The sequence below is a fragment of the Erinaceus europaeus genome, chromosome 9, assembly GCF_950295315.1.
Source record: "Erinaceus europaeus chromosome 9, mEriEur2.1, whole genome shotgun sequence".
NCBI lineage: Eukaryota > Metazoa > Chordata > Mammalia > Eulipotyphla > Erinaceidae > Erinaceus > Erinaceus europaeus.
Window position 1 is genome coordinate 17,413,695 of NC_080170.1, and position 25,404 is coordinate 17,439,098.

General features: G+C 40.0%; 1 long non-coding RNA gene across 1 annotated transcript; it reads right to left on the reverse strand.

The window, feature by feature from the left end:
• Window positions 1-15,643: 15,643 nt before the first annotated feature.
• Window positions 15,644-25,229, reverse strand: LOC132540152 (uncharacterized). The gene is made up of 3 exons (XR_009551391.1): window positions 25,181-25,229; window positions 16,402-16,536; window positions 15,644-15,763 (listed from the first exon to the last, which is right to left on the reverse strand). It is a non-coding gene; the product is annotated as an uncharacterized LOC132540152 (long non-coding RNA).
• Window positions 25,230-25,404: the final 175 nt, after the last annotated feature.

Consider the following 25,404-nt stretch of genomic DNA (forward strand, 5'->3'; position numbering starts at 1 on the left):
AGCAAGGGATTCTAGAGAAGGAATGGGATTTGGGGCTGGAGGAGTTTGGGGGCATAGGTTGGGAATGAAAGTATTCTTTAGACAGCTATCACCTGTGGGGGGAGATGTGGCCACGTGTAGACACTTATGCTGTAAACCATTAACCCCACAATAAAATGAAAAAAAAGTATGCTGGAAAAGAATTTAATCATAATTTTTTCGACTGTAACAAGGTAATATTAGCTGGTGTGTTGTATATTAACTATATATACACTTCGATATCATTCACAAACACTGCAATCATCCAGTTGGTTCTATTCTGATTCTTTGTGCACATTAAAAAAATATTTCTGAACTGTAGAGGCAGCACATTGTTCCTTCACAAAAGTTACCTTCATGACTGAGATTTAGAAGTCACTGGTTCAGTCTCCTACATCCCCATGCATTTGTGCTGAGCAATGGTTTGATAAAAATAAAAATAACCAACACAATATTTCTATGTAATTATAAAACAACACTCATCTAAACAGTGAAATAAACCTATAAACAGTGGTTGCATCAACTCTTGATAATGATTTCTTCAAATCTTGGAAAATTCATTGACAGAAAAACGATTCATCAATAAAAGCCATGAAGTCTTGGTTTAGCCAATCCAAGAGGAAATCTCCCAGGCATCGTGATGAGTTGGAGAGACACACAAGGTCCCACATAATGATGGCACTCATAGTCATGACAATGGCTAATCTGCAGGGTGGAAGACAAGCTCAGTGGTTGCATAGATGAGAGCTGAGGCAGAGGTTAAACCAGGAGCTTGAAGCTGTAATCAGTAAGCACTGAATAAAGGAAAATTCAGGACCAGGTGGCTTAACTAGTGAATTTTACCAGGATAATTAATAGTAGTAACACAATTTTTATAAAACTTTCCACATGAAGAAATGAAAAAGTCAACCAAATTTATTTAGAATACTATCTTTACCTTCACCAAAACCATCACAATCACCAAATACAATGTCCATATCCAGCAGTGTAGCAGTTATAGAAGCCAAGCCTTTCACCTTTGTGCACTCCATAATGACCCTGGGTCCACACTCTCAGAAGGATAAAAAATAGGAAAGCTTCCAAAGGAGGGGATAGGATATGGAAATCTGATGGTGGGGATTGTGTGGAATTGTACCCCTCTTATCTATCCCATGGTCTTGTCAGTCATTACATCAATAAAAAAAATAACCAAATGAAATAGAGAAAAATAATGAAAGGTACATAGGAAATTATCTCTATAAACACAGATGACACAGTTTTTAAATACTGGTAAATGGGAATCAAATATTTCTGAAACAAATACTTTTATCTGAAACAAATATTTTATTGAATGTCTAGAGCTTAAATTGCATAATTATACACAAAACTACACAGACAAAGCACACATGCCATTTTTTCCTTTATTTCCAAATATGTATTTTACATTGTCAAATGATCAACTGTTTAAATGAACAAAAAACATACATAAGCTCAAAATCTAAATTCAACATTTGTTAATATATACTATATTTGCTTTATCTAACTACAAATGCATGGATTTACAAAATATTATCTTTATGGATTAATTGGATAGATGCAGTCCGAAATTGAGATGAGAGAGAGAGAGAGAGAGAGAGAGAAAGAGATAGAAATACACACCAACCCTGCTTTAGGACTTGCAAAGCTTTCCCCCTGCAGGTGGCTTTCCCCTGCAGGTGGGGACTGGGGGCTCAAACCTGCATCCTTGAGCATTGCAACATGTGTGCTCAACCAGGTACACCCTCACCTGGCCCTAGATATTTTGCTTTTTAATGAGCAACATGAAAGTCAGTAGGATATGTCAAGTTGTTTCAAGATATATCTCTTAAGAATGAGAGGATTGGGAGTCGGGCTGTAGTGCAGCGGGTTAAGCGCAGGTGTCGCAAAGCACAAGGACCTGCATAAGGATCCCGGTTGGAACCCCGGCTCCCCACCTGCAGGGGAGTCACTTCACAGGCGGTGAAGCAGGTCTGCAGGTGTCTATCTTTCTCTCCTCCTCTCTGTCTTCCCCTCCTCTCTCCATTTCTCTCTGTCCTATCCAACAACGTCAACAACAATAATAACTACAACAGTAATACAACAAGGGCAACAAAAGGGAGTAGTTAAATAAAATAAATATTAAAAAATTTAAAAAAAGAATGAGAGGACTTTTATTCAGTCAGACATCACCACTGCTTTAACTAAGAAATTAATAATTCCATGACTTGATCTAAAAGAGTTGTCCTTTTTTAAACTATCTTAGTTGTTCTAACTTATATTTTATGGAATTAAGAAAAACCAGTATTGAACTGAATCATAGCCCATGTTCAAGAGGGGTTTATTCCAATAATTCAAGAATAGTTCAACACACAGAACACTTATGTGAATATACATTTGACAAAATAAGGACAACAATTATATGATGGATGCAGTGAAATAAAGAAGGCAATCGATGAATGAAATTCAGTACTCTTGACGAACATGATAAAAATCAACAATTTATAGTGGTTCAAATGCATGAAAATTGTTTGCCCCCAAATGTTAACGACAGGCTAAAACAACTCATACTGTGTTAAGGCATAGGACTTGTGAAGCAGGGATTCCTATTTGTCCACTGGAATCACCAGACATCAGGGCAACTAGTTTTACCATAGTATAGGAAGTAACACCTAAAGGTTTCATCAAAAATAAAAGAATGTGACATTTACAAAGCAGAAAGAGAAAGCAACTTGTTCTGTTTTCAAATGACCGTATATTATAGGTATAAAACCCCCTAAGGACTACCAATTAATAGAAGTGTACATAACCACCATTTCCACCACCAAAACACCATGTCCCATTGCCATCTTCTTTCTCCCACTCCCTGCCCAGTGAAATCGAACATCCACCCTCACTCTCAACTCAGGGACTTTACTTTGACTACTCTAGCCACAGGTCCTTTGGAATAGAACCAAAATATGCCTACTAGCTGTCTACCAAATGGAGACCCTCCGCCCAACCCTTCATCTCCCCTATTCTGGCCTTTAGGTTCATGATTAGTCAACAGTTTGTTTAGCTTTATATGTTAACTCTCTTTTCAGCCACCAGGTTCCAGATGCTACCATGGTGCCAACCAGAATACCCTGGACAGACAATCCCACCAATGTGTCCTGGAGCTCTGCTTCCCCAGAGCCCTTCCCCACTAAGGAATGAGAGAGACAGGCTGGGAGTATGGATCCAACTGTCAACGCCCATGTTCAGCGGGGAAGCAATTACAGAAGCCAGACCTTCCACCTTCTGCTCCCCAGAATGACTCAGGGTCCATAGTCCCAGAGGGTTAAAGAATAGGAAAGTTGGGAGTTGGGTGGTAACACAGTGGGTTTGTGGTTTGAAGCACAAGAACCAGCAATAAGGATTTGGGTAGGATCCTCAGGCTCCCCACATGCAGAGGTGTTGCTTTACAGTGAAGCAGATCTGTGGGTTTCTATCTCTATTTTTTTTCTTTTTTCTTTAGGAAAGGATTAATTAACAAAACCATAGGGTAGGAGGGGTACAACTCCACACAATTCCCACTACCCAATCTCCATATCCTACCCCCTCCCCTGATAGCTTTCCTACTCTCTATCCCTCTGGGAGCATGGACACAGGGACATTGTGGGTTGTAGAAGGTGGAAGGTCTGGCTTCTGTAATTGCTTCCCCGTTGAACATGGGCGTTGACTGGTTAGTCCATACTCCCAGTCTGCCTCTCTCTTTCCCTAATAGGGTGGGTCTCTGGGAAAGCGGAGCTCCAGGACCCATTGCTGGGGTCTTCAGTCCAGGGAAGACTGGCCAGCATCCTGATGACATCTGGAACCTGGAGACTGAAATGAGAGTTAACATACAAGTCCAACAAATTGTTGAGCAATCATGGACCCAAAACTTGGGATAGAGGAGAGAAAGTGTTAGGGGGATACTCACCGCAAACTCTAGTGTACTTCTGCTTTCAGGTATATATTTTGCAGTAGTTTATGGATAGGTATGAACATATGCTCTCTCACACAGAAAATGGTGTATATCTAGGTTTTGGGACTTTGTTAGAAAGTGAACCACCTGAGATGGAATTAGAGTATACTATGAAAGGAAAGGTCTCACCCTATTAATGTAGCTAAAGGGTTGTCATTCCACAGGTGAAGTCTCTGGACTCAGTCTGAAGTGAAGCATGTTGAGGTGGCAATCGTTGTGTTGACTAGGTTGTGATGCAATATTATTTGATATGGATTGGGAGAGACATATTGGAAAGTGGGCCCTATCCAAGGCTTCCTGGACTAGGGGAAGTACAGGCTCTATAGAGGAGATGTGAGGTCCTGCTGTCTAAGGGTTCAAAAAGACAATCGATAGTTAATGTTATCTTCACATTAATTGGCAATTGGGTTAACTTTTAAAAGTCCTTTTGTTAGGGTTTGCTGTACAGTACCCAGTATCTTGTATATAGCTCTGCTATTGGTTGCTTCTGATCTACTTGGGCTAGGCTTTGAGAGAGTCTCCATATCAATTTCACAGCCTATATATTAAAAATATATATACACTCCTTGCAAAATATAGACATATAAATCACTAGTTATTTAATATGTGAGGGGAAATCAATTGTATGTCTCAAAGTTTTTCAAAACACAAACTGAATCTTTTTAATATATAGGCTGTTTATTTGATATGTGGACTCTCTGTCCCCACAACCTCTCCAGCATTTGTTTCTGCTGTCCTTTTTGATGTATGCCATTCTTACAGGATTAAGGTGGTATCCTAGTGTTGTCTTAATTTGCATTTCTCTGACTATCAGTGACCTAGGGCAGTTTTTCATATATTTGTTAGCCTTCTGGATCTCCTCTGTAATGAATGTTTTGTTCATATCCTCTGCCCATTTTTGGATGGGGTCATTTGCTTTTTTTTGGTGCTAAGTTTGCTGAGCTCTTTATATATTTTGGTGATTAGTTTCTTGTCTGATGTCTGGGATGTGAAGATCTTCTCCCATTCTGTGAGGGGGTATCTCTGTTTGTTTAATAGTTTCTTTGGATTTGCAAACGCTTTTCAATTTGATATAGTCCCATTGGTTTGTTTCTGCTTTAGTCTTCCTTGCAATTGGGTTTGATTCATCAAAGATGTCTTTGATGAATCAAAGGAACGTGTTTTACCAATGTTTTCCTCTAAGTATTTGATTGATTGTTTCTGGTCTGACATCCACGTCTTTGATCCATTTGGAGTTGATTTTTGTTTCTGGTGAGATAAACTGGTTCAATTTCATTCTTCTGCATGTTTCAACCCAGTTTTCCCAGCATCATTTATTGAAGAGATCCTCCTTCTTCCATTTAATCTTTTGGGCCCCCTTATCAAAGATTAGATGTCCATAGGTGTGGGGATTTATTTCTGGGTTTTCAATTCTGTTCCACTGCTCTGTGTGACTATTCTTGTTCCAATACCGTGCTGTTTTGCAGATGATGGCTTTATAGTATAGTTTAAGGTCTGGGAGTGTGAAGCCTCCATTTCTGTTTCTTTTCCTCAAGATGGTTTTGGCAATTCTAGGTGTTTTCAGGTTCCAGATAATTGATTGTAGTGTTTGTTCTATTCTCTTAAAGAAGCTTGGTGGAACTTTGATGGGTACTGCATTACATTTATATATGGCTCTGGGGAGAATATTCATTTGATGATATTTATTCTTCCAATCTATAAGCATGGAATATCTGTCCATTTCTTGGGAACAGTTTTTATTTCCTTGAGTAGCGACTCATAGTTTTCAGTATACAAGTCTTTCACTTCTTTGGTCAACTTGATTCCTAGGTATTTGATTGATTTTGCTGAAATAGTAAATGGGAGTGATTTCTGGATGTCTTCTTCTTCAGATTTAGTGTTTGCATAAAGAAATGCCACTGATTTTTGTACATTGATTTTGTAGCCTGAGACCTTGCTATACTGCCTAATACCTTCCAGTAGTTTTCTGCTGGATTCTGTAGGTTTTTCTATGTATACTATTATATCATCTGCAAATAGTGAGAGCTTGACGTCTTCCCTTCCATTCTGTATTCCTTTGATTTCCTTCTCTTGCCTGATTGCTATGGTAAGAATTTCCAGTACTATGTTGAAGAGTAATGGTGACAGAGGACAGGCCTGTCTAGTCCCCGATCTGATGGGGAATGCTTTCAGCTTCTGTCCATTGAGTATGATGTTGGCTGTAGGTCTGCTATATATAGACTCCACTATCTTGAGTAATTTCCCATCTATCCCATGTTTTGCAGAGTTTTGAGCATAAATGGTGTTGGATTTTGTAAAAGGCTTTCTCTACATCTCTTGAGATAATCATGTGGATTTTGGCTTTGCTTTTATTGATGTGGTGAATGACATTGATTGACTTATGGATGTTAAAGGAGCCTTGCATTCCTGGGATGAATCCCACTTGGTCATGAATGACAATCTGTTTGATATGTTGCTGTATCCGGTTGGCCAAGATCTTGTTTAATATTTTGGCATGTATGTTCATCAGCTATATAGGTCTGTAGTTTTCCTTTTTTGTGTGTCCCTATCAGCTTTTGGTCTCAGGGTGATGTTGGCTTCATAGAAAGTGTAAGGAAGTATTCCTGTTTCTTCAGTCTTGTGGAAAAGCTAACTGTTTCCTGAAAGTTTTGTAGAATTCGTTTTTGAAGACATCTGGTCCAGGACTTTTGTTGTTGGGGAGATTCTTAATAACGGTTTCAATTTCTTTGTCTGTGATTGGTGCATTTAGAATTTTTAGTTCTTCTTGGTTCAGTTTTGGAAGGGCATATGATTCTAGGAATTGTTCCATTTCTTCCGGATTCTCTAGGATAGTGGTGTGTAGTTCTTCATCGAAGTTTCGCATGATTCTCTGGATTTCTGTGGTGTCACTTGTGATATCTCCTCCATCGTTTACAATTCTATGAATTTGAGTCTTCTCTCTTTTTTGTTTGGTGAGTCTGGCTAGGGGTTTGTCAATTTTGTTTAATCTTTCAAAGAACCAACATTTGGCTTCACTGATCTTTTGTATGGTACTCTTATTTTCGATGTTGTTTATTTCTACTCTAATTTTAGTGATTTATGTCCTTCTGGTTGCTTTAGGGTTCCTTTGTTCCTCTTCCTCTAAGTCCATGAGGTGTGCAGTTAGGTCGTTCATTTGAGCTTTTTCTTGTTGTTTAATATGTGACTGTATGCCTATAAGTTTCCATCTCAGTACTGCTTTAGCTGTGTCCCAAATATTTTGATAGGTTGTTTCTTCATTTTCATCTGTTTCCAGGAACATTTGAATTTCTTGCTTGAATGACTGTCTGACCCAGTGGTTCTTAAGGAGTATGTTGTTTAGTTTCCAAATTCTGTGACTTTCCATAATTTTCTGTTTGTTGTTAAATGTTAGTTTTACTCCACTGTGGAATGAGGAGATGCTTGGGATGATTTCAATGCTCTTGAATTTACTGATGTTGTCTTTGAGGCCTAACATTTGGTCTATCCTCGAGTATGTGTTATGTGTACTTGAAAAGAAAGTGCATTCCTGTTTTTTGGGGTGAAGGACTCTGGAAATGTCCAAGAGGTCTAGTCTGTCTATCTCTCCATTTAATTCTCTTGTATCTTTTTAATTCTCTTCTTTGTTGATATGTCTAAGTGTGAGAGTGGGCTATTGAAGTCTCCCACTATTATTGTATTACTATTGATGTATTTTTGAAATTCTTTCAGTAAGTGCTTGATGTATTTAGATGGTCCATCATTGGGTGCATATATGATAATAATTGTTAAGTTTTCTTGGCTGACTGATCCTCTAATCATTATGTGATGCCCTTGCCTATCTTTTATTACTTTAATAGATTTAAAATTTATTGTGTCTGAGATGAGAATGGTTGTTCCATCCCTTTTCTGTGGTCTGTTAGCCTGTAAGATAGTTTTCCATCCTTTCACTTTAAGTCTGTGTTTATCTTGTTGTGTCAGATGGGATTCTTGCAAGCAGCATATGGTTGGGTTATGTTTTCTGATCCATCCCCCCACTCTGTGCCTTTTGATGTGTGAGTTTAAGCCATTGACATGTATTGATATTATGGATTTAATGTATTGTAGTGCCATTGTTGAAAACATTTATTCGTTTTTACTGATATATTGCAAGTATTATAGTGATGTTCTTATTTATAAGAGGTCTTTTTGAACCCCTTTTATGGCTGGTTTGGTGATGGTTGCCTCCTTTAACTGTTGTTTGTCTAAGAAGGTTTTGATCCCTCCATCTAGTTTGAATGAAAGTCTAGCAGGATATCTTATCCTTGGTTGAAGCCCTTTTTCATTCAGGGCTTGATAGATATCTTGCCATTCTCTTCTGGCTTTGGGAGTTTGAGTGGTGATGTCTGCAGATAATCTTATCGGTTTTCCCCTGCACGTGACTGTTTGTTTATCTATAGCAGCCCTTAGGATCCTTTCTTTATCCTTACTCCTTCTAATTGTAACCTTGATGTGTCTTGGAGTCTTCAGGTCTGAGTGGATTCTGTTTGGAACTCTCTGGGCCTCTTGAATCTTGATGTCCTTTCTGTTATTCAGGTCTGGGAAGTTTTCTTCTATTATATCTTCTAGAATGTTTGCTTCCCCTTGCTCTCTTTCTTCCTCTGGCTGGCCAATAATACGAATGTTACTTCTTTTGCGATCATCCCATATGTCTCTGTTGTTGTTTTCAGTGTCTCTCAATCTCTTTTTGAGTTCTTTCACCTCTTTTGTCATTTTCTCTAACTCAAGCTCTGTCAGACTAATCTGTTTTCTGCCTCTGTTAGTCTGCTTTCCCTTCCCTCACCTTCTTCCCTCATTACAGCTATTTCACCATTCAGTTCTCTAATTGCCTCAAGATAATCAGTATTTTCCTTGGGTGTCTCAACTGTTGTTTCTCTGATACTGCCATTAATTTCCTCTAATGTTGTAATTAAAAAGCAGTGAAAGGAAAGATTTTTTGATTACATTATTTTAATTTAATTTAATTTAATTTTCTTAATTAGCTAGGATGAGTAGGAAGGGGAGAGTCTGTAGAGGAGGTAGGAGTAAGGACACAAGTTCCTCCCACAATAGATAAGATGCCCTCTACCCTAGCAATGAAAAATACCCTAAGGGTTAATTATGATCAACCTAAGTGGGTGGAAGATATATGCTTTTGTATAATATTAATAGTAAAATATAAAATTGAGCAGGGTAAACAAAAAAAAACCTTGTCCCAGATTACCTCAAACCTTGTGATCAGAGGCAGCTGCTTGTTAAGAAAAAAAAAATTTTTTTAAATCCTCAGGACTAGACAATTAGAGCTGAAATAGACAGTTATGCAAATTTGGTATCCACTGTATATTCTAAGGGTAGCTAAAGGAGGAAGATAAGTTGAGCAGAGATACTCGCAGTGAGAGTCCACTCTGAGTCAGAATTCTTCCCCAAAATAATTGCCAAATGTGTATCCGTGAATTCAAAAGAGCACACTGTTTGGTGGTGTGGGGGATGGGGCCTGTGGCTTTGGAAGCTGTAGGATTAAGGAAGAAAGGAAGACAAGAATGAGAAAAAGAAAAGAAAAGGAAAGAGAGAGAGAGAAAAAGAAAAAGATAAGAAAAAAACATTAGTAAAAGAGTGGTGAGAGGAAAGAGTTTTTTTCTTTATTTATTTTTAATTATTTAATTAGCTATGCGAGTTGGGGTGGGGTGGTTGGCTACTTAGAAAGAAAAAAGGCCAGAGGTTTCAGACAGGAATAGACTTAGAATGAATGATACTCCCTGGTGGGACAGGAATCTTGGTAAAGAAAGAAGCTCAGCCAGGGAGCCTGCTAGGAGGTGGTCCCTAGAGATGGGTTATAGGGGTTTGCAGGGGTAGGAGAAGGAGGTGTGCTTTGGGATTACTAATTTAAAAGAAAAAAAATGTTTTCCCTTTTTTTTCTACTCTGTCTTTTAACCCTAATTAAGTTATAGTCACTCCTAGGTGTCACTGCTAGGACCCCTTATTGACTGGCCTACTAAAGGCAGAAAATCCTACTCGTTTCCAGAAGATGTGGTCAGAGCTCTAGCCAAAAGAAGCTTCTCAGTCTTCCATCTTCTGGGAACCTCAGTTTCTATCTTTCTTTCCCTTCTCTGTCCTCCAGTCCTCTCTCCATTACTCTCTGTCCTACCCAACAACAACAGCTTCAATAACTATTAAAAAAACAAGGGAAACAAAAGGGAATAAGTAAAAAATATATTTAAAAAAATAGGAAAGCTATCAAGGTAGGGGACTAGATATGAAGTTGTTGTGGTGGGAATTGTGTGGACTTCTACCCCTCTTATCCTATGGTTTTGTCAGTATTTCCTTTCTATAAATTCAAAAAGGGGGGAAATCTAAAGGACATCATCAAATATGGTTAGAGCCAATATGTAAATCCTATAAAGTCACAGGAGGAAAAATATTCAGCTATGCTTATATACAAACAATTAACAGAAAAGAATTGAGGGCTCAGAGCCACACAGAAGAGAGTTAAAAAGTACAATATACATAGGAATAAGTTTTACTAGGGAAATAAAAGAACTGCTCACTAAAAGTTGAAGACACTGATCAAGGATGTGGCACTTTGGGGTATGCATCTCCAGAGAAAAAGCCATCATTAGAAGAAAAACATGTCACTTGAAAAATAGTTCAACAGGTAGAACACTGGACTTTCTTACCTGAGTTTGAGTTCTGATAACCAGCACTACATACTACAGTGCTGCTTTGACTTGTCTCTCTGCTCTTTTCTCTGCACCATGTGAAATTCCCCATCATATATGTAATAAATGAGATAATTCTTGAATCATCCAATAAAGTTTGGCTCTTTTACAAAAAAGATGATATACCATGTATATTATAAGCACTACCCAATTTAGGAACAGATGAAGCATCCATAATACAGACATGAATAAAAGTTGTGCTGCATAAATAGATAGCTACACTAGTCAATCTCAAGGAAGCTGGACTTCTGACAACATAGATTAGCAGAGTGGGGGACACATAATCATTAGTGAAATAAGTGAGACTGAGAAAGCCTACTTGAGAAATCAAAACTCCAAAATGGAAAAAATAAGTTTCTGAGAGGTAGCTCACTTAAGGCATTGTATTGCTCTGCCACACAATGGTGCCAAATTTGAGCATGCCTCCAGCACACTGAAGGAAGCTTTGGTCCTGTGGTCTTTCTGTCTCTTTCTCTGACACTCTGTCTTTCTCTCTCTCTGCCTCTCTATCTCTATCTGAAAAAAGGGTACAAATATTTTTCTTTAAGTGTTCCAATTGCATACTTTCTTCTAATCATGGTACCATTCCAAGCACTCTCACATAATGAGCCATCACCCACAATAAACTGCATTCAATATTTTTAAAAAAGTAAAAAAAAAAAACCCTATATTTCTGTTTATTATTGGGTATAGTTAATGAGAAATTCAGATAGGAGAAGAAAGTAGAGAGAGGAAGAGGTATTCACCATTGATGAAGCTTACCCCTGCAGGTGGGGGACCAGAGGCTTTAACATGGGTCCTTGCACACTTAACCAACTGCGCCACCACCTGTCCCCCATTCATTATTTTTTCAGAAGCAAGAGGAAGTGGAGAGAAGAGACAGAGAAGCACACAGCACAGTCGAACATTATGAAGCTGCTTCAGTGTTGTCCTCTGTGATGCTAGTGATCACATTCAGGGCATCCTAGATGGTAAGCCGTGTGCTCTACTGGGTCAAAGTATCTACTGACTTCATATATTTGAATCAGATATGCTACTGAAAAATGATTAAGATTTCCCTCTACTTCCTGAGGGATGAATTTCTTTTTGGAGATAATGATGAGCATTCTCCTCCTTAGTTCACATCCTAATTACATAATGGAGATCTGTGTGAGCAAAGGAGGAATGACCTTGACCCAGTGCTGTAACATCTCAGGGAAAGTGGCAGCCCACAGGACCCCACAGGAATTGTGCTGGTACTTCAGCTGCTGGGATAAGGAATCCACAGCCACTGCTAAGTGTAAGTGTCCTTGTGAAGAGTTTGTACCTCACACAGACCATTGTGCCACTCTAATTTGGACATAGGACTAAGGGATGAAACAGAAAATCATGACCCATCTCTAGGTGTCCACCACCTCTTCTGATTTCCTCCTTGACAATCTAACAGGAGAATGGAGAGCCAAAAATGGAATGCGACCATTTTCATAGTAGATATCTCAGCTGCTACTTCTGGATTGAGAGAAGAATAATTTGCATATTTCTATCTGCCCATTTAATTATTTGGTGAGGTAATTTATTTCCCTTCCATGTTTTATGTCTTTGATAGACTAAGAAATGTACAGGATCTGCTGAAGAACTTCATTAATTTTGTGTTCCCAGACCACCATATTTTTGCATGTGTGTGTACATTAGTGTTTTGTCAAGAGTGAAATTCATGATTATTCTTCAAGAGTACCTGGATGTAATTAAAGGAAACACATATTTTGCATTTAATTTCAATTGCTCTGGGAAGATGTTAGATACATTCTAGTCATATTGCTTCCCAAGGCTTTGTAACTATAACCACTCTGATCAGAATGGAGACAACATCCTTCCTGTTTGTGGATAGACAATAGGCACCATTTTGCTACATTTTTCTTTCTCATGATATTGCCCTTAACACCATTCATATTTAAATTTTCTCTCCATAAATATCACAACAGAAGAAACTGTGTACTGCGTTTTTGCTCTGATGAGCCACCTATCACTCTAGATCACGTCATGTTAAGACTTGAGATAAAGCAGAGCAAATGAAATGAACACAACTGATTGAGCGTCTGATATCTTTTCTTCCACAGAAAAAAACTCTTGCCTGAGAAATGAAGCAATGTGACTTTTGTGACTGAATTTCTGCTCATGGGAATCTCTAATGACCAGGTGTACAGAGACCCTGTGCCTCTGTGTTCTTTCAGGTTTACCTGGCAGCTCTGCTGGGGACCTGCTCATTGTCACTCTCACCTCCCTTGACCAGCAGCCCCATTCCCCCATGTACTTCTTCCTGAAGATCTTGTCTTTGATTGGCATCCGCTACATTTCCACCACTGTCTCCAAGTGCATCATGAACACCCTGACCAACAGCCACTCCAGCTCCTTTGTGGGCTGTGCCTCTCAGGTTTTCCTGGTCCTCTTTTGGGCAGGCACAGAGTATGCTCTCCTGCTAGTGATGTCCTATGACTGTTATGGTGCCATCTCCCACCCTGTGCACTATGAGACCAACATGAACAAAGGGCCTGTGTACAGATGGTAACGGTGGCGTGGCTCAGAGGCTGTGTCTATGGATCCCTCCATGTGGCAGGGACATTCTCTTCCTGTTTCTGTGGCCCCAATGTAGTGCCTCAGTTCTTCTGTACTGTCTCTCCCTGCTCACACTTGTTGTGGAGATGAAATTCTAGAATATGCATTTATTGTAGCTAGCTGTTTGTTTTTGTTTGCTTCATTTTCATGGTCATTTCCTATGTTCATCTTTTCTCTGTAGTTCAGAGATTCCCTTCTGACCAAGGCAGGTTGAAATCCTTCTCCCCCTGATTTCCCCATCTCACTGTGATGATTTAACTCCTCTTTTCCACATTTTTGGCATATTTAAGTTCAGCTGCCAATTCTCCATCATCACTGAATCTCTTTATGTCTGTGATGTATTCTGTGTTACTTCCCAGCCTGAATCCTGTCATTTATAGTCTGAGAAACAGGGACATGAAGATGGCACTTTGCAGTTTTTGGACAGAAAATGACAGCTGCAATGTGAATTTTACAAATATTTATGATGAATGTCTATTGTGTAGCAAATTAATAGGGCTGCAATAATGGCTGCAAATACTCACAGGTATCGTATACCTGTGATTTTTCGGTTTCACCCACATGGGGTGCTGCATTCTTTGGTTAGATGGGCAGGCAGTACAGTGTATTTGCAATTTCCTATTGACTGAAGTATTCTAGTCATAAGATTCAACGGTGGCACATCTGGATGAGCTCACATGTTACATGTCGCAAGGAGCCAGGTTAGAGTCCCCTGTCCCTACCTGCAGGGGGAAAGCTTCAAGAATGGGGAAGCAGTGCTGCAGGCATCTCTCTGTCTCTCTCCCTCTCTATAACCACCGTCACTCTCAACTTCTGGTTATTCAATAAATTAATGAATAAAGATTTAAAAAATTAAAAAGAGGGAGTCGGTCTGTAGCGCAGCGGATTAAGCGCAGGTGGCGCAAAGCACATGGAATTGCATAAGGATCCCAGTTCGAAGACTGGCTCCCCAACTTCTGGGGAGTCGCTTCAAATGAGGTGAAGCAGGTCTGCAGGTGTCTATCTTTCTCTCCTCCTCTCTGTGTTTTCCTCCTCTCTCCATTTCTCTCTGTACTATCCAACAACGACAACAACAATAATAACTACAACAATAAAACAACAAGGGCAACAAAGGGACTAAATAAATAAAATAAAAATAAATAAATAAATAAATAAAATTAAAAATAAAATTAAAAAAATTAAAAAGAAGAAATATTCTAAACATTGTATTTGATGTCATTGGAAACCTGATATACAATCATTTGTTTTTCCATTATTTTGTTTACTTTAGCTCTGGCCCCATTCCCTCGTGGGAATATTTCACTATAGTTTTAAATTTAAGTATTTCATTATAGAACCGGTTGTCATTTTTACAAATCTTGCCTCCTAAGTAATATTATTTTTGCCAAGATTATTATATTTCTCTTTTTCATTTGTGTTCCATACATTTTTAATTTTTTTAATTTCTTTTTTGGAAGATTAATGTTTTACAGTTGACAAAAGACATAATAGTTTGTACATGCATAACACTTCTCAGTTTTACACATAACGGTACAACTCCTAGTGGGTCCCCTGTCATCCTTTGCTAGCACCTGTATTTTCCCTGCCACCCACTCCAGAGTATTTTACTTTGGTGCAATATCAATGTATATTTTTTAGTCTTATTATTTTTTTTTTGCCTCCAGGTTACTGGTGGTGCTTGGTGCCTGCACTGCGAACCCACTACTACTGGAGGCTATTTTTCCCATTTTGGCTACCCTTATTGTTATTATTAATGTTGTTCTTTTTGTTGGATAGGACAAAGAGAAATAGAGTGGAGGGGAAGACAGAGTGAGGGAGAGATGGACAGACACCGGCAAATCTACTTCACTGCCTGTGAAATGACCGCACTGCAGGTGAGGAGCCATGGGCTCGAACTGGGTTCCTTACACTGTTCCTCACACTTTGTGCCATTTCTGCTTAAGCCACTGTTCTACTGCCAGCCTTCCTTCAGTTCATTTTCACCACTTAATTCAAAGTTTAATCTCTCAAAGATGGACACGTCAATACTGCCACTATAATTATACTTATGAGAATAGTTTTTATATTTTTCTTATAAGAATTAATGTATGATATATATTATTAGAAATTGTTATTGGCAATCAAATAATCATATCTATACTTATAGGGATATTGCTGAGTGGAGCAATTTTCTTTAAACAGTCAAATTCAGAAAACATGTCAGCTTCATATTTCCAGGAATTCTATAAGTAGTGATGATGCCACTTCCTTCATTTCTCCATTTCTCTCTTTATCTAAAACTTTAAATGAAGACACTGACTCATTAAATTTACTTATTTGGGTTGTAGACATTTCCTATTTATTATGCAAGACGATTTTCATCCCTCTTGTCACCCTCGTGAGGGTATGCTGGCAGTGCCAGAGGAAATGTTGGTCCTTCCTCATCTGGAGTGTCTTCAAGGTTCACAAGACTTGCATTCTCAGTCTACAAAAATAGAATGGAAGTCAAAACACTTCCCACTCATGCCCATTTAATACAACACATAAAATCTATGCTGCAGACATGAAATCATTGTGGATGGAAGAAATAATGTATGGCAACTTTTCATTCTAAGAATGTATGTCTATGTTCTTCATATTGATGTCTATGTGCAACTATCACAGGGTACAGTGTTTGCCTTAATATGTTCAAAGAAGTCTCATAATAAATTTTCAACCAAGGAGATAGATCAGTGCTGTGGCAAAGACCTCACCTGAAGAACATACCTAAGTTCCAAGTCCAAATGCAGCACCATATACAAGAAGGTGAGCTGTGTAAACCTGTGTGTGTGTGTGTGTGTGTGTGTGTATTCAAAACTACTGTAACAGGATAAAATTATTTTTGATAATCTTGTTTTTTTTTCAGACAAGGAAAGAATGATTTACCATTAAGTATTTTTGTTTGTTTAACTAATTCAGGGCTTTGAAGCTGGGTCATTGGAGCCTGTTTGCATAACCTCTGTTCAAACTCCCTCAACCCTGAATGCCCAGAGTTATGTCAATGGGAAACCAGATACAGGCCCTAAATCTCCCTCAAAATGAACACCTCTTCTCCCCCATACATCACCAAAGAAAGAAACGCACCCTCTCTGCAATTCTGTGTGCAGTGATGGATAATTCTAACTGCATGCCAGTGTGTCTGTTCTGAAGGAGAAAGGAGAAGGACAGTCCTGTATGGACCTCCCCACATCGTCTTGGTGGTCCTCGTTCCTCTTCAGTCTACAAGATCAGAGCAAAGCATCACAGTGTTAGCGATCTTCTGGGCAGTCCCATTTCAACGGACTAGAATGAAATCAAGGCACATTCTTCTATGAATCCTTCAAGGACAAGCATGAAAGCTTTCGTGGCTGCTTCTGAATCTATGTTTCCAAGAAAAAGTACCTTCACAGGATTGATTTCTACATACAAAAACACCTAGCACCTCCTACCAAAGAGATCTGATTTACAGAACAGTCCTTGAAGATGTTTTCAAACAAATGAACTTCCTGCTGGAAATTTCATCCAGTCTAGAGTACAGGATTGGTAATATCATCTAGATCAAACCTGGGCATCACTTATCAGAGGTCTCAGAGGTGAATTTATCTTGCTCAGTCTAATGGTCCAAAAATAGTCTCGACATAAAATAATGAGAATTATTTTGTGTCAAAATCAGACTTTTTAAAAATCTTATTGACAGAAGAAAAAAAAAAAAAAGCACCAACTTGGGAGCTACTCTCTTTCCTGATGCAGCTTTCTAGTTCTATTTTCTACCCTGATGCCACCTCCAAGGTAATACCTTTGGCTGACCTGCATGTTGGCTCTCAGGCTCCGGCAATCATCAGTAAAGTCATGGGCCCCTTGGAATATTTCTAAAAATGGACCTACTAATTCTTTCCAAGATGGAAATCTCAAATCTTAGCTCCTATATTTCTGTCTTTAGTTTCCAGATTATTAAAAAAAAATGTTCTTCTTTGTATCTCAATGCTATTTCAGACACCAAATTGAAGATGATACCATGTTGTTATCCTGACTCTTCCAGGAAGAAAACCTTACCAATGTACACTGGCACCCCTCCTCCCCAGAGCCCTGCCCCAATAGTGAAAGATAGAAACATGCTAGGAGTATGGGTTGACCTGCCAATGTCCATGGTTAGTGGACAAGCTATTATAGAAGCCAGACCTCCTACCTCTCCATCCGACAATGATACTGGATCCATACACCCAGAGACATAAAGAATAGGAAAGCTTCCAATGGAGGGGATGGGAAACAAAACTTTGGTAGTGGGAAATATGTGGAATCTTTACCCCTCTTATCCTATGGTTTTGTTGATATTTTCCATTTGACAAATAAATTAAATAAACAAAACAGGAAAAAAACATCAGTCCTGCTAAGTAAAGGACATATTACAGTCTATCATGACTGAATTCTGTTAGGTGTCAAAATACGCTTTCTTCACCTTTGAGATCCAGTTCCAGCCTGTGCACTTAGTAGTGGCTGCTATGTCATGTCACCTTGGTGCAGTGCATGACCTCTAGGCCAGCTCCTGTTGGTCTGTGAGCTGCGGTGACAATCTCAGTCTAATCCCACAGGATATCTGTGAGAGTGTTGGACAATACAGACACCTGGAGCTCACAGTGCAGTGCCAGGAAGAGGGTGGGTGCTACGCAGAGCTTTGGATGAGGTAAATGATATGAATTTTCTTTTCTTTTTTAACTATTTAAAGGGTTTTTATTTATTATCTGATAGAGAAGAGAGGAACTGAGAGGGGAAGGGGAGATAAGAAGGGACAGAGACACCTGTAGAACTACTCCACCATTCGTGAAGCTTTCCCCTTTCCGGTGGGGATCAGCGGTTTAAACCTGGAATCATGCATACTGTAATGTGTGTGCTTAAGCAGATGTGCTACCGCCTGGCTCCAATGATTTGAATTTTACTGAAAGCTATAATTTCTGTCTTGGTGTCAATCATTTCTCACTATTCAAAACACTTAACAATGAAAAAGAAAGCATCATGATATAAACATGTAAATTAAAAATGTTTAAAATTGTATTTTCTTATTTATTTGATAGAGACAGTCAGAAATCAATGGGGAATGGGTTGTGAGAAAAGGAGAGAAATGGGCGGAGCCAAGATGGTGACTTGGAGGCAGCTGCTGGTATGAGCTCTTACATCAGGGGCCGGATAGGGTAGGATATGGGGCCGTGAGCCGGATGGTGAACAAGAAGTCCTACCTGTGACACCAAGGAGGGGTCCTGTGACTCTAGTTGGGTTAGAAAATGGAGGAAAAAGAAAAGACATTTTCTGATTATTGTTGAAGCCATCCCTCCCCTCCACCAGATAACCACACCCCAGGGCTTGGAGAGCTGGTCCTAGCAGGCTCCCAGATGAGCTTTCATCTTTATGACTATGAGTCCCTATTCAAGGAAATAGACACTGATACCAAGAAATAGAAAGTCATCCCATGCTCATGGATTGGAAGACTCAATATATTCAACATGAATATTCTCCCTAGAGCCATATACAAATGTAATGCAATGTCCAGCAAAGTTCCACCATACTTCCTCTTAAGAGAATAGGATAAAAACTACAGTCATGGGGAGTTGGGCTGTAGCGCAGCGAGTTAAGATCAGGTGGCGCAAAGCACAAGGACCAGCATAAGGATCCCGGTTCCAGGCCTGCTCCCCAACTGCAGGGGAGTCACTTCACAGGTGGTGAAGCAGGTCTGCAGGTGTCTATCTTTCTCTCCTCCTCTCGGTCTTCCCCTCCTCTCTCCATTTCTCTCTGTCCCATCCAACAACGACAACAACAATAATAACTACAGCAATAAAACAACAAGGGCAACAAAAGGGAATAAATAAATAAAATAAATATTAAAAAAATACTATTTAAAAAAAACCTACAGTCATTTATCTGGAACCAGAAAACACCTAGAATTGCCTTAACAATCTTAGGAAAAGAAATAGAAATGGAGGCATCACACAGCCATATCTCAAGCTATATTATAAGGCCATCATCATCAGAACAGCCTGTTACTGGAACAAAAATAGGCACACAGACTAGTGGAACAGAATTGAAAGCCCAGAACTAACCCCCACAACTATGGACATCTAATCTTTGATAAGGGGGCCCAAAGGATTACATGGATGAAGGAGGCTCACTTCAATAAATGTTGCTGGGAAAACAGGGTTGTAACGTGCAGAAGAATGAAACTGAACCACCTTATCTCACCAGAAACAAAAATCAACTCCAAATGGATCAAGGGCCTGGGTGTTAGACCAGAAACTATCAGACACTTTGAGGAAAACATTGGTGGATCACTTTCCTATCTAGACCTCAAGGATATCTTTGATGAAACCAACCCAACTGCAAGGAAGACTAAAGCAGAAACAAAGCAGTAAGAATACATCCAATTGCAATGTTTCTGCACAGCCAAAGAAACTATCACACAAACAAAGAGACTCCTCACCATGGGAGAAGATCATCACATGCAAACATCAGACAAGAGACTAATCACCAAAGTATACAAAGAGCTGAGCAAACTTAGCACCAAAAAAGCAAATGACCCTGTTAAAAAGTGGGCAGAGGATAAGAACAAAAGATTCACGACAGAGGAGATACAAATGATAACAAACATATGAAAAATAGCTCCAGGTTTTTGATTGTCAAGGAAATGCATATAAAGACAACATTGAGATACAACCTCACTCCTGTGAGAATGGCATACATCAAAACGGACAGCAAAAACAAGTGCTGGAGAGAGTTTGGGGACAGTGGAACCTTTCTGCACTAGTGGTGGGAATGTAAATTGGTCCAGCCTCTCCGGAGAGCAGTCTGGAGAACTCTCACAAGTCTAGACATGGACCTTCCATATGACTGAGTAATCCCTCTGCTGGGGCCATACCCCAAGGACACCATAATACCTAGCCAAAAAGATATGTGTACACCTATATTCCTAGCAGCACAATTCATAAGAGCTACATCCTGGAAGCAACCCAGGTACCCAACAACAGATGAATGGCTGAGAGAGCTGTGGTCTGCATACACAGTGTAATATTACGCAGCTATAAAAAACAGTCAACACATCTACTCAGACCCATCTTGTATGAAGGTAGAAGAAATTATGTTAAGTGAGCTAAGTCCAAATGATAAGGAAGAGTATGGTATGATCCCACTCATATACAGAAGTTGAAAAAGAAGAACAGAAAGGGAAACTCAAAACAGGATCTGAATTTGAATAATAAATTTGTAGTAGGGCACTAAAGTAAAAACCCTGAGTGGGAGGGTGAGGGTGGATGTTGAACTTCATGAGGCTGGGGAGGGGAGCGAGGGGATGTGACACAGACTTTTGGGGGTGGTAATTGTGTTTATGTACACTCCTATCTATTTGTAGTCATTTAAATCCCTAATTAATATGAGAGGGGAAAATTGATTGAATGTCTCACACTTTTTATAGCACAGACTACGTCTTTTGAATACATAGGCTGAGTCTTTGATAGGTTGACTCTCTTAAATCCTTAGTCCAGGGAGAACAAAAGAAGCTGGTAGCATAGCTATATGCAAATAATGTCAAAGGTAATAAAATATGGTGATGGTGTGTATGATATATCAAATCCAAACAAAGGGCTTTTTCAAAGTTTATCCATTTGCCAAACAATATGATGATTGCAATAACTATCTATTGTCTTCTTAAACCCTAAGACAGCAGGAATCTCCCTCTTCCTCTATAGAGCCTATGTTTCTCCCAATCCTGGTACCTCTGGGTGAGGCTCACTTCCCTGCATGCTTCTCTCAAATTAGGCTAAATGATATTGCATCCACCAACTCCAACCTGATCAATGCAATGAGTACCATCTCAGCATGCTTCACCCCAGAATTGGTACAGAGATGTCAGGTATGGATTGCCAACCCTTCATCCTCATCACTCGGGTGAGAACATTCCTTTCATAGTATTCTCTAAGTCCTTTCCAAGAGCTTCACTTCCTAATGACATCCCCAAAGCTAGATATAGACCAGGGCCTGCCAGAGCATATATTGACATGTATCCATAAATTAGGGCAAAATATAGACCTAAAAGCAAAAATACACAATAGTCTGTAGTGAGTCAGTATCAAGTTCTTAATGAAACAGTGTCCACATAGACTTAGATACCCTCATCACCTACTTCCTATTACAGCTCTCTCACTCATGTCAAAGCTAACCTTATCAAAGCAAGGACTACAAAATCTGAGTAAGGGTAACAGACTGGCATATTTTCATGATGACTCTTTAGTCACTATCAGGCTGTTCCTCCAGCTGGGGCACTAATCGGGGAGTCCTGAGACTCCCAAACAGACTTGATGAGTCTAGAACTCAAAGAAATCCCTCTCTCCATGGTTACCATCATTTCTAACAGGAAAAACAAAATAGACCCCTTTGTGGGCCCCCAAAGGACCTTGCCCTCAACCTGGATCAACAATGGTAGAGAATGTGCCATCCATGGAAGGGAGGTGGACAACATACTCTATGCTACACCTGAGGAAGATGGGGCGATACTGGGGCAGCATGGAATGTTCCTACTCATGACCACAGAATGTGAGCTCAGATCTAGAGGGAAGAAGAGGTCACACAGACTCCTAAGCTAATTATGAGCCCAAGATCACATCAAATTGATAAGGTTTATAGTCATATTTATACCCCTTACACATATATTAAGCTACTCTCTTCCCTGATCCAGCTTTCTGATCTTTTTCCCAGCCATGACATCATCTCCCCAGACAATAATTAGGAGCCACCTGAATATCAGATTTCAAACTCAGGCTAAAGGAAAAACAAAACAAAACAAACAAAAAAAATAGCTACAGGCCCTTTGAAATATAACTACAACATGCCTACTAGCTATCTACAAAATGGAGGACCCTCCCAACACTTCCTATGCATAATTCCAGCCTTTAGACCTATGATAGTTCAACCATTTGTTTGGCTCTGTATATGAACTCTCTTTTCAGCCACCAGCTTCCAGATGCTAGCAGGATGCAACCAAACTTCTCTGGACAGACAACCCCACCAATGGGCCTTGGAGCTCTGCTTCCCCAGAGCCCTTCCCAACTAGGAAAAGACAGAGGTAGACTGGGAGGATGGATGGACCTGTCAATGCCCATGTTCAGCGGGGAAGCAATTACAGAAGCCAGACCTTCCACCTTCTGTATCCCACAATGATCTTGGGTCCATACTTTCAAAGGGTTAAAGAATAGGAAAGTTGGGAGTTGGGCTGCAGCACAGCAGGTTAAGTGCAGGTGGCGCAAAGCACAAGGACCTGCATAAGGATCCCGGTTCGATCCCCGGCTCCCCACCTGCAGGGGAGTTGCTTCACAGGCGGTGAAGCAGATCTGCAGGTGTCTATCTTTCTCTCCCCCTCTCTGTCTTCCCCTCCTCTCTCCATTTCTCTCTGTCCTATCCAACAACGACAACAACAATAATAAGTACAATACTAAAACAACAAGGGCAACAAAAGGGAATAAATAAATAAAATAAATATAAAAAATAAAAAAGAATAGGAAAGCTATCAACAGAGGGGATGTTATTGGTGGTCTGGTGGTGGGAATTGTGTGAAGCTGTACCCCTCTTATCCTATGGTTTTGTCAATGTTTTCTATTTATAAATAAAAAAGGAAAAAAAGAAAAAGAGAGACATCTGTAGCACTCCTTCCCCACTCCTAAAGCTTTGCCCCTGGTGGGGGCTTGATCTCTTAAAGCTTTTCTTGGGGGGGGGGGGGTGAACAAAGGTTCTTGCACAATGTAATAAGTGCATTCAGCAATGTGAGTCACCATCCAAGGTCATAAATTATTTTGATTATTTATTTTCTTTTATTTTTTGAGAGAGATGCAGGGAGAGAGAGAGAGAAAGAGAGAGAGAGGTGAGAGTGCTTCTCAGCTGTGGCTTATGGTGGTGTGGAGGACTGAATCTGGGACTTTGGAGGCTCAGGCAAGAGAGTATGTTTACAAAACCATAATGCAATCTCCCCCATCCTCTCATTAAATTTTTGGAAACTCATCTTTACTTCAGTTTATTTAGATATCAAAAAAATGAAGGCACACTCATGAGAACGTCTCAAGGTTCTGTGAAAACCATCATTATTGTTTCTTACAGAACAACCTACACACCAGGAGGGACAGTCAACTTTCAACACTTAGATTACAATGACTAGTTTCAGTATCAGGAACACATAGGGTTCACCACTTTCTAATATTCCAATGAAAATCAAAGAAGTGTTAAACTGACAAACCTGTTACCTTTGTATATTTCCTGAAATGTCTAGGAGAGAGGTGCATGTACTAAAAGGAGAGATCCCACAGGTTTAAATATCCACAAATCAGTACTGGCCAATATATTACACAGAATGACAGAATAGATATAAATTGTGAGGTGGAGGGGATGTGCTTCCTCCTCCAGGGTGTGGAAGCTGTTCACACACCTGTGGCCATGTTCTGACACTGCCTCTGGGGTTGCTGCCTCCTCTGTGTGCTGGGGCCTCTGTGTGTGCAGGGATTCAAGCTGGCTGAAGCCCACCCAATTCTTGTGGAAGAGGGAAAGGAACTGCATTCAATGGTCACCACTAATCAGTTCTTGTCTCCAAAGGGGAATAACACTCTCATTTCTGGGGGGATATTCTCCCCTATTGTACCAAAGATAATAACTCCTGCTGGGAGTTGTCAATTCCTTTCCTGTAAAAATCACAGACTCTTAGATCAAAGAGAGTGGGGGAGGGGGAATAAAGAGATGAAAGAATTAGAGGGAAATGATTTTGGGGAAAAAGAAATCTGGGGGTGTTGCAAAACAGGCTTTGGGATGGTGGCATACCAGTAAGAGCCCATGCATTCCCATGGTCCATGACACAGGTTCAAATCCTTGATCCCCAGCTGTGAGAGGAAGTTTGAGAAGAGGTGTCAAATGCTATAGGTATCCTTCTCTTTGCTTTTTTAGATCTCTCTTTCCTCTTGATTTTTCTCTCTCTATCCAGTCAATACATTAACTGTAAACAGACATAAAATGCTAATGACCTAATTTCTCTCTAAGAAAGATATTTGGCCTTTGTGCAAATATAATTAAGAAAAAGATATGTGGGAGAGTTAGTCAGTATCCCTCAAAAACAACCTTAAAGAAAATATGAGCTACCTCATGGGCTGAAGTGAACCTGTATAAGAGCCGCTGTGAACAAGGTCTAGGAACAAGGCAAAATTAAATCACAATCCCCAAAGGAAACCCTGGCCTCACCTCAGAAATGGAGGACAGCTTGAGTGTGGTCACAATCTCCACCAGGGGGTCTCGTTCCTCCAGGAGGTAGGGCAGCCAGAGTAAGCTCTCTTCATCCACCTGGCCCTCCGCTGACTCTGTGGCTTCAGTGTCTGAAGAGTGATAGTACTCATCCTCCTCCTAATAGAGAGGAAAGCATCAGCCTCCAGCAGATCATCTAGCTGGTGCTTTATTTAAGAAACTAAGCTTGCACTGGAGAACTCTACTACTTCCTTCTGGTGAGCCACTGCTGCCTTGACTGCTGGAAGCTCAGACACATGTGTCTATCGAAGCTGAAGAAAAACCTTTGTTCAGCGTGTTCCCTCTGCACCTCCTCTAAGCAAGTATCTGTGTTACCCAGAAATATTCATAGAAGCTCAAAAGAAAAAAAAACAAAACCCTGTTAACATTCTTACCATCTCAGAAGCAGAGACTCTCAGGCATAGCACGCTGGTCACAGATTTAGATATTTGTACACTTGACAAACCAGAAGTGTAAGAACAGTTGTGGAGATGGTACTGCACAGACCATCATCCAGACTCCACATGAGCTTCCCCCAGCAAGCAGGGCAGCCCCATGAGCACAGGCCCCTCCTTCCAGTCAATTCGTCACTCACCTGGCCAGAAGATTCCTCTTCTGCAGCTTCTACAAAATATCTGTCGATCCCTGTGCAAGGTCCTTCATTTCAACATACTCTGCCACCATCACTGGCTGCTCCTCTTCGATGGTATCGATGAGTTCCTCCTCTTCATCTTTATTTTCCTCCTCTTCCTCTTCAACCTCCTCCTCCTCTTCCTCTTGCTCCTCCAATACCATCCATATCATTTTCTCTTCTTCCTC